This window comes from Penaeus monodon, chromosome 1 (genome assembly GCF_015228065.2).
Source record: "Penaeus monodon isolate SGIC_2016 chromosome 1, NSTDA_Pmon_1, whole genome shotgun sequence".
In the NCBI taxonomy this organism is placed as follows: domain Eukaryota; kingdom Metazoa; phylum Arthropoda; class Malacostraca; order Decapoda; family Penaeidae; genus Penaeus; species Penaeus monodon.
The window spans coordinates 49,302,553-49,313,743 of record NC_051386.1 but is presented as its reverse complement, the minus strand read 5'-3'; the positions used below and the strand labels follow the sequence as shown (position 1 = coordinate 49,313,743).

General features: G+C 32.8%; 1 pseudogene; it reads right to left on the bottom strand.

Moving 5' to 3' along the window:
- LOC119573483 overlaps positions 1–9,582 on the bottom strand; it is a 15,301-nt pseudogene extending 5,719 nt beyond the window's left edge.
- Between the last annotated feature and the right edge of the window lie 1,609 nt (positions 9,583–11,191).

Here is an 11,191-nt window from a genome sequence, read left to right as displayed (position 1 = left end):
AAATGTGACAAAAGTGACAAAAAATCTATCTTTCCCGGAATTTCTGGACCTGCAGTGGGAGGAGAGAGAAAAAAGAGAGAAAAGAGAAAGAAAGAAAAAAAAAAAGAAAAAAAAAGGAAAAAAAAAAAAAAATTCCCTTTTTTAGCTTTTTCGACCAAACGCTCAAAATCCAGTTTAAATTTGGGGAAGAATAAATATACAGGGTTTTTAAAAACAACTCCCCCCCCCCCCTTTTTTGGGTGCAGCGGTTTTTGACTTGGGGCCCAGTCGTAGACGTCAGCGGGCGAGGAGGACACGAAGAGGGCCCAGCGGACCATGGTCCCCCGGGCCGCGCGGTTTGGAGAATTTTTTTGGGGTTATTCATTCAGAAATTTTCTTAATAACTTAATTACCGGCCATGATAAAGCAATATTAAATCAAAACCCAAGTTACAATTTACAAACTCTAATATCTATCGTGGGGTTCGTACTACCCCGTCTGTTATGGGACATCTAAAGGAGAAAAAAAAAATTAGGAAGGGTGGACACAGTTTCAGCCTTCACAAGCACGTCCCTAAACTTCTCAAAAAACCTCTTCACTCAACCTGTCTTTCTTTCTTCATGACAAACCTGACATAAGCGACGCCAAAGGCAGCCAGTGCTAGGATGACGGCCTTCGTGGTGCTGGGAGAGGACTAGAGGAATCCCCATCTTATATGAGAGTTTTTCTTCCTTACTTTGGCGTGCCATGTATCCTGTGGGTTCTTTCCCGCTTGGGTACAAAGGTACACGTGCTCAAAAATCGTTTTTTTTCCCGTAGTCCATCGTTTTTTTTTTTTTGCTGTTCACCCTATTTTTCCTTTTCGCACGTTTTTTTTCTTAAAATATACAGTAAAAAGAGTTTTAAATAAAACTGGTGTGTGGAAATTTTTCCCATATGAGCATACCCACACGCACGCACGCGCGCATGCGGACACCCCCAAAACACACACACACAAAACCACAAAACAAAAAAACAACACCCCACGCACGCCCGACGCACGCCGCACGCACTCTCCTCTCCCCTCTCTAAATCTCTTTTATATATTTTAATATATATATATTTTAATATATAATATATATACGATACTATAAAATTTAATATTACTTTATAATAAAGGGTTTTAATTATATATAATATATGTAATATATATATTTATAATATAATATTATATATATTATATATTAGGGTGTGTGTGTGTTGTGTGGTGTGTGTGGTGTGTGGGGTGTGTATCCCATGCATGTATATGTATCAAACACACACTTTACAAAAACACACACACCAACACACCCCACCACACAAACACACACACACACACACACACACACCCCACACACCCACAAAAAACCCACACACACACACATACTTTGGGGATATATATATATATAATATATATATATATAAAATATATAATATATAATATATTTTATAAATGTATATAAAATATATTATTTACCCACATCAGCCCGGTAACATTTTTTTAACATTAAATTTTTTTTAAAAGGACCTTGATGGAAAAATTTTGCCCGGCCCTTCCCGACTTTAAAATTGATGGGTTGACATTTTGAAACCGTTTTTTAAATCGTGTTAATTATGTGAAAGACAGTACCTCCCGGGAAGACGGGCTTCATCTCAAAAAATTCTCTATTCCAGCTGACGATTCTTAAGAATAACTTTTTTGGGGGTTTTGACGACAATTAAAAAACCCAAAAAAGGGAAACAAGGAGGAAAAAAAAAACACAGCAAGGGACCAACGGTACTGCGATGTGATGTAATCTAAGCTTATTTTCATATATATATATATATATATATATATATATATATTTTAAAATTTTATATAATATATATATATATCACAAAACACACACAAACACAGTCTTTATACAAACAATGGAGGTCTATAGAAAAAAAAAAAATTCCCAATCCCGCTTTTTAAACCTTTTTTCCCTTTATTCCAAAAAGACCTCCCCTTGCCCCTTAAGTATCCTTTTTTGGTAAAAAAAGGGGGGGTGAAAAAATTTTCTTTAAAAATCCCCAATTCCCCCTCTTCTTTCGAAAACCGCAGAACCCCTTTTCACCAGATGCCTTGAAAACGGGAAAAACAGTAGAAAAAAGAAAACCTTTAAAAAGGGGCCTTCTTTATATTGTTCACAACAATTTTAAAACGGTTTATATGGGGGAAAAATAAAGGAATAAATTTCACACTCCCCCCCCGCATTTCTTTTTCGAGATGCAGTGCTTTTTGCGCCCCCTATCGCAGACAGCTTTCTTTTGGGGAACCGGCCCCCGGGGACCCCCCAGGGTCCCCCCGCAAACTCGTGGGTAGGCGTAAAACCCTGTGGGGGAGGTTGAAGAAATCTTAATGAGGCGGGTGTTTTTTAAATCTAGAAAAGCTTTTTTAATGGTTTTTTGAGGCATTTTTTAAATATTTTTTTGGGATACTGATGAAAATGGCCGACCTTTACAGAAAGGGGGAAAAAAATTTTCTTTGTTCGTATAAATTGGGGTTTGAAAAAATTTAAAGTGCGAAAAAAAGGTTTTTTGCGATGTACTGGCCGACCGTGGCGTTGTTGGGCGGTTGACCACAAGCCCCATGTCGTTCGTCATATCATTAAGTGATAAAAAAAGGGAAAGATCAAACGAAGTGAAAAACAGGGTTTCACCCCTCTATTTTTGGGGGTTTTTTTTTGCAGAAAAAAAAAAATTTACAATAAAAATATTATTCTGAAAACCAAAACCCAGAGATAAACGAACCCCATAAGCCATTCTATAGATGCAAAGTATAAAAAAACCCCAACAGCCCTCCGAGTGAAAGAAAAAAACCCCTTAGTTGGGAAAATTTAAACCCGAAAGAAAAGGAATGGAAAAGGGGGAAATTTAAACTAAGTCAGCAAGATGAAGGAAAATAAAAAAAAAAAAAAGAAAAAAAACCCTTTATTTTTTTCATATTCTGATGAAATCTGACACAGAACGGATGACAAGCGACTTTCCTTCCCTCCCCGAATGAATGCCATTTTCCCACTGGGTGGCTGGGGGCAGTGGGGTGTTTGTTAAACCCCCGGGGATTTCCCCCCAAAGACCACCCAAATCAGCGTACGAGGAGGGAAAACAAAGGGGGCGCGGGCGACACCAGGGGTTTCGCCCTGGCCGCTGGAGGAGAGATATAATGCTAATTTATTTCAAACTGACTTTTTAAAAGGGGGAAGATTACACGGTCGGCTACGGGATTTTACAGCTCGGGTGCTATAATTAAATCTTTTTTCTGATATATTTTTGGGCTGAAACCCTTTTATTTTGGCGACAATCATATGATCCCAACTGGGGACTCACTGAAATTTAAAACTGAAAGTAAAGAAAGCTTTGGTGGTGTGTGGAAGAGAGGGGAGAAGAGAGAAAAAGGAGGGGGAGAGAGAGAGAGAAGAGAGGAGGGGAAGGAGGGGAAGGGAAGAGAGAGAGAGAGAGAGAGAGAGAGAGAGAAAAAAAGAGACAAAAGGGAAAGAAAGGTCTCCAAAAAAAAAAAATTATTATACATTATGTAGGTATATAAATAAATTTTAATAGATTATTAAATATTATTTTAAAATTATATATATAAAAATATATATATATATATATAATAATTATAGGATAATAATGATAATAAAAACCCCATTAATACTAGCCTGACCCAAACCGAAGAAAACCTAGGGGGGTTTAAAAGTAAACAGAAAGACCTTAATGGTGGGGGAATTCTGAAGTCTTTGCCCAAAAGGCGGGGAAACGCTGTGGTAATTACCCTACAAGGGACTTAAAAAGAACAAAAAAACCCCCCTCTATAGGGAAACCCGGGCTTAGCAACAGCGATATGGTTGTTTGGTCAGTGCATTGAGGGGTTATGTTGATGAAAAAGTGGGTATGAACTTTTTGTTGTATATGTTTTTTTGGCGCCCCGCCGCCGCGGTGTGGTGTGTGTGTGTGTGTGTGTGGTGTGTGTGTGTGTGTGTGTGTGTGTGGTGTGTGTGTGGGGTGTGTGTATGTGGTTGTTGTGTGGTGTGTGTGGGGGTGTGTTGTGTGCATGCATGCTTTACTTTATATCCCCAAAATATATAATAATTATATATTATTTTATATATATATATATATATACTTATATATGTTTTAAGACACTTATTACTTTATATATATACATATATTATTATTTATTATATATATGTTTTTTATATGTATATATATTTATTTTTAATATGTATTATATTTTAAAATATATATATAATATATAATATATATATAATATTTATTATAAATATACATATACAGGGACATTTTTACATTTTACATTCCAAATGTTGTAATTATATGTACATATGTGTTTTATATGTTATATATATTTTAATATATATATTATTATAAATATAATAAAATATATAAAATTATATATATATATAATATTTTAATATATATAATTATAATATGTTAAAATTTCCCATTTTTGGGACGTAGTCATTGTTTTAGAAACTTTCCCTTTAAAAGAAAAAAAGGATTTTTTGTACAAACAGTTTTTTTGGGAAAATACGACAGTGTGCAATCTAAAAAACGCTAAAATTATGGGGAAAAATTCCTTTTTTATTTTTCAACAACCAAACGGTGGCACAGAAAAGGGAACCCCGCTGGGCCCCAACCCTTTTGGGCAAGTGCTTTTTCGGGGTATCACGGGAGCAAATGTTAGGGGAAACGGGCCCTCCCCTTTTTAACAAACATTATATAAAATATTTGGTGTCATATTTTTGGCCCCTTTTTTTATTAATGTTTGAAAGGGAAAAACATATTTTTTGGGACTATGTTAAATCTCAACATAAATAACATAAAAATTTTTTTCAAAAAGCCAAAAGTCAAAAAACCCAACCCCTGTCATATCTCTTTTTAGACAGGGACTAAGACCATAAGGTCCCATGGTTTCCAAATTTTTTTCTTTTTGGCTTATGCAGTTTCCCGGGGGACGGACTCCTTTTGATGTCCGCCCAAGCTAAAAAAAATTTAAAACATGCGCATAATGTATTTTTTTTCCTACGCCCCCTGGTCCCCCTGTTTTCAAAAAGGGACCCCCCTTTTCCCCCGGGGAAACTTTAAATTGTGGAAATATATATATATTATATATATTTTATATTTTATATAATATATATATATACCCCTTATATAAAACATATATAAAATCCCTTGTATATATATATGAAATATATATATTTATATTTTATATACACCCATAGGTTTTAAACACCCAAACACACACAAAACACACACCCAACCTCCACACACACCACACAACACACCCCACCCCCCCCCAAAAAAAAAAAAAAAAAAAAAAAATAAAAAATATACTATATATTTTTTTTTATATTTTAATAATATATTATTATATATAATATATATAAAATAATTCACACACGCACAACCACCCCACCCCCAAAACACACTCACCACACATTTCTATTTTTACACCACACACACATAAAAAATAGGGAAATGTCACACACACACACCCCACACACACAAAAATTAAATTTTTATAAAATATGTATTTTTAATCTTTTATATATATACCCTGTTGTTATGTACATTGTGTGAGAAATTTCCCTTAATTTATATATATATATTAAAATATTATAAAATATAATATTATACTATCTATATGTAAAAGATATATGAAATATATCCTGTATTTTATATTATATAAAATTTTTAATATATATATTTTATATAATATATTATATATATTTTATAAAATATATATTTTAATATCATTCTATTTTATGATAATAATTTTATATATATATAATATATATATATATTATAATATTTTAAAAAATTTAAAAATACATATAGGGGGTTAATATATATATTCCCCCAAATTTTACATATATACAATATAAACTTTAAACAACACCCACACACACACACACACACACACACACCCCACACACACCCCACATATATATTATAAAATATTATTTATATAATAATTATATATATGTATATATATATTATATATATAAAACTTTATTTATAAAGAATACATATATGTATATATATATATATATATATATATATTATATTATATATATTACCCCAAAACACACCCCACACACAACCCAAAACACACACACACCCCACACAACCCCACAACCCCATATATAAAATATATATAAAATAAAATATATATAAAAATTTTTAAAAATTTTTATTTTTTTTTTATAATATATATCAACAAAACACCACACAAAACACAAAAACCCCACACCCACAAACACACACAACCCCACACAAATATATAATAAATTTTTATATAAATAAAATATATATAATATATATATGTAAATAAAATATATTAATAATATTTATATATAAAATTTTAAATATATATTTTATGGTATATATATGTATTTTAAAATTGTATATTTTATATAAAATATATATTTTATATATAAATATATATATATAAAAAATTTTAATATGTGTGTGTGTGGTGTGTGTATGTGTGTGTGTGGGTGTGTGTGTGTTTTGTGTGGGTGTGTGTGGGGGTTGTGTGTGTGGGGTGTTATTTTGAAAAGGAAAAAACCACAGTAAGAAAGAAGAGGGAATCATGGCTTTTTCGAACTTTACGAGATCCTTTTCAGACAATGAAAAACCGAAATGAATCACAAACACACACACACACACACACCCACACACCCACACACCACAAAATTTATATATTATCCCATATACATAATATAATTATTGTATGTAATACATAATAGTATAAATATTACAAAATATATTATATAAAATATAAAATATATTATATGTTTTAATATAATATATATATTATTAATATTTATATATATATTAATATACACACACAACCAACACACACACACACACACCCACACACACACCACACACACACACACACACACACACACACACACACACCCACACCACACACATGTAATATTATACATATATATATATATTAAAATATAATTTTATATATATATAGTTTAGATAGATGGATAGATAGTAAAATGGGATAGATAGAAATAGATAGAAATATAAATATAGAGAGAGAGAAGATAAAAGATAGATAGAGACAGAAATAAATTATATATTATATTATTTTAAGATATTTTAAAATTTTAATATATATATATACATATATTAATCATACAAGTCGTACCCACTTTTAAAGCAGCTAATGGAAAAATGAATCTCCTTAATCTATTTACAAATTTTTGTGTGTATTTTTGTGATAAAACAATTGGAAATGCTACGTCTCTTAAATGCAATTTTACATAAAAAATGCTAAGGTTTTTTTAAAAAATTTTCTTTTTCATTTTTTAGAATATTAAATTATGGAGGGAAACTTTAAGGGAAACGTTATGACCAATAAAACTTGATCATTAGAAAAAAAAAAATCAGTGTTCATACAGTCTTGAAGATTAAATATTTTGAAACATATGAGCGATGCAGAATAAGAGAATTAGAGATTAGAGAATTAGAGATGACTGCGCTTATGAATTTAGACCATTTACAAACGGGTTTAGAAAAAAAATAAATAAAAAAAGAAGACGATCATAATTAAAACCTACGAACAGAATTAAAACCCGGGAAATAGAAAATTCCAGGGGGGAAAAGGGTGGTTTCTTCCATCGTTTTTTTTTAATCAAAATGTGAAAGTGGATTGCCAGGACAAGATAAAAGAGGAGAAAAGGTCATTCAAACTGTAGAAGAGGGGAGACAAAAAAAACAAAAAAGGAAAAGAAGGGTTTCCCAAGGCGTCAGGGGAACATTTTCCCCGGCAGCGTAACTTATGGGGTGATAACAGACTTGGGGCCATGTATGTACGCTTTACGTAAAATTTGTTGTTTTTTAAAATGTTTCCCAAAAATTTTCCCGTTGTAAGTTGGGGTTTTTCCTTTTGGGTTTCTCCCGTAAACCTTTTATTTGGTATAACAGTCTCTTTACTATTCTCAGGTAGAGTATACATTCGGTATTAAATAACATGCTGAATTGGGTGGCATCCATCATAGGTTTCCAACAGTTACATTCAGAGATTTGTCAGCGCCTGTTTATTGTTTACATCAGTCACAAAGGGTAAGTCTTTGTTTAAGGGGAAACGGAAAAAAATTTCCCATGGCTGATGTTCAGATTTGGCCCTTTAAACACCCCTTTCATTTGGGAGATGCAGTCTGGGGTTCTCCCTGGAAAACAGCACGCATCTTTTGGGGGAGTCGGGGCCCGGGCCCGTACCCCCCGGGGGCCCGGGCCGCCCCTCTGTAGTAGGCGGGACCCCCGGGGTGGGGGAAGCAAAACATTTTTTATGGGGATGAAGGTTTTGAGGCAAAATATTAAGATAAATCAGGGGAAAAAAGAATAAAAGAGAAAATCTTTGGTTTTTCCCTTACGTATTTTTTGTGGATAATTTTCCCACGTTCTGGCAGAGGTAGGAGCCAACCGTTGCATTGTTGACTGTTGACCACAGATCCATGTTGTTTGTCATCTCTTTTGAACTGTGAACATTAAGATTTTTTAAAAAATTTGCTGGGGGGAATTTTTAAAAAGGGGTTTTGGCTGTTTTAAGATGTCAAGTTTTTTCCCCAATGGTGAGAGTTCCCCCAAAAATAATGCTGTTTTGGGAAAAAAAAATTTTTTGTCCCGCCCCAATGTCGTCATTTCATGGCCCAATTTCTTCTTTTTTTTAAAAAAAAATATAGCTAGGAAAAACACTATCCCAGGTTCAGATAGACAGGCAGATAGACAGACAGTATAGAAAAGGGCTGATTGATAGATGAATAAAATCGATAAAGGGAACATTATAGAAAGATAGGGATAGAGATATAAAAATATACTGTTCTCCCAGGGAATTCATAAAGAACAAAAGGGATCAGTAACTAGAACGGAGACGGGAAATCAACAAGGAAAAAAAAAAAATTTGGGGCCCCGGGCAAAAAGGAAAAACGGACAAAGAATGAAGTAACCCCTGCTTGTTAAACTATGAAAAAATTCCCAAAGCTTTTTAAAAAAAACCCTTCACTCATCGGGCCCACGTGGGGAAAAATGCAAGAAACCCCAAACCCTTTTTGGTGCGGGGTTTTGAAACGGGTTTTGTGGTTTTTCGAAAATGGGTGATGACGATTTGGGGCAGCTGTCCCACCTCCATTCCGTGTTTTCAGCCCGGGGACAAAAGGGCCGCAGCGAACCATGGCTGGGTTTTGGGGGCGGGGGGGAGAATATAATATATTTTATAAAATATATATATATATATATATTATATATATATATATATATATATATATATATATATTTTTTTTTTTTTTTTTTTTTTTTTTTATTTTTTTTTTTTTTTTTTTTATATGAACCCAAAAACGTTATTTAAGGGGGACGGTTTTTAGTAATTTAACCAAAAGGGAATTTCTTCTGTAAATTGGGATTTTTTTGTTTATATAAACCGGACTAATTTTGGGGGTTTTAAAACCCCCTTTTCCCTCTTTGAACTCACCTGACGTAGGCGAAGCCGAGAACAGCCAGAGCAAGGACGATGCTCTTCATGATGTCAGATTAAAGACACTGAAAAGGAACTTCAACGACCCCTTTATTTTTCCCCCCGGGTCCATCCAAACGGGGCGAAACGCCCCGGGCCCAAAACGTAACGATTTGAGTACAGTGATATCTGGGACATTCTTTTTTCTGTTTTGAAGCTTTTTGTACGTTTGCAGGGAAAAATGTCCCAAAATAATAACCCACTTTTTTGTAAAACCCGAATCATTTATAAAGATAAACAAAGCTTTACTGATTCCCGGGACGCACATCACAAAAACCCCCCCCCGCAAATTTACTTACAGATGCAAAACAGAACGCAAAAGTAGGGGGAAAAAGAGAGAGAGGGGAGAGGGGAGAGAGGAGAGAGAAGAGGAGAGAGAGGGGAGAAATGGAGTTTACTTTAAAATACTCCGAGCCAGAAACCACCCCCATATTCTCTGTTGCCGAACTCTTCTCTATATGAAATGTGTACAGGGGTAAGTTATCGGTTTAAATATAATGCGAGTGTGTCATTTGAAATCAGTTAAGGGCAACGCAAGTTAATTATTGACATTAATTTGATAATAATGAATAATAAGCATTATGATAATTATAATAATAAGCATGGTAATAACATTGATAATGATGATAATAATCACGATAATGATACTGAGAATGGTAATGATAATGGTGATAATAGTAATAGTAACAACAATTATAAGAGGATCGTGATAATAATGATAACAACAATAATAAAAAATTTTGAAACCCAAAAAAACATTAAAAACAATACAAACCACAAACTAAAAAATAATATAATTTAATGATAATAAATAATAAAATAATAATAATAATAAAATAATAATAAAATAATTTTTTAACAAAATGATAATGATAAGGGAGAGGATGATGATGATAAATAAAAACAGTAATAATAATAGAAATGATGATTAGAAAAATTTTTTTTGATAATGAAGATAAACCCTGATAGAAATGCCTGAATACACAAAAAACATTATGTATTATCTTTTGTAGTTTTTCATCCATACGTTTTTATCTTCATAACGATACGTAATTTACCAATGAACTTCATTTTGGAAAAATAATCGAAAGCATTCTTCACAAATACTGAGTCATTCGTCGTTTCAAAATTGAATCTGCAAGAAGAACACCGAGTGTCTTGGCAACTGCTTCAGCCGCCTTTGGTTATGCGGGTTTTTGGGCCCAAATACCCCCATGCAGTTTTAAAGCAAAAAAGGTACTATTCATGATCTTGAATCGTATCTTTAATAATCACTGAGTGGAATTATTCATCTACATTTTGATTTCCCTTGGTAAACTTTCTCTTGCAGATTTACATTTATATACTATATCTATACACAACTTTTTATTTTTATATATAATTTCTATTTCTTAATATTCTTAAACATGCCCTTTCTTCGCATTGTTCAGGTAATAAAAAACTAGACTGGTTTTTTTCTGGCATCCTGAAAACTTTTTTATGTCCTTTTTAAAAGCACTGTTTGACTCGAAATTTAAGGAAAATCGCGTAACATTAGTACCATAAACCTTTTTCTTTGCAACACATACTTTATTTCATCTTATAACCAAACAAAATTTGATCAAATGAACAAATTTT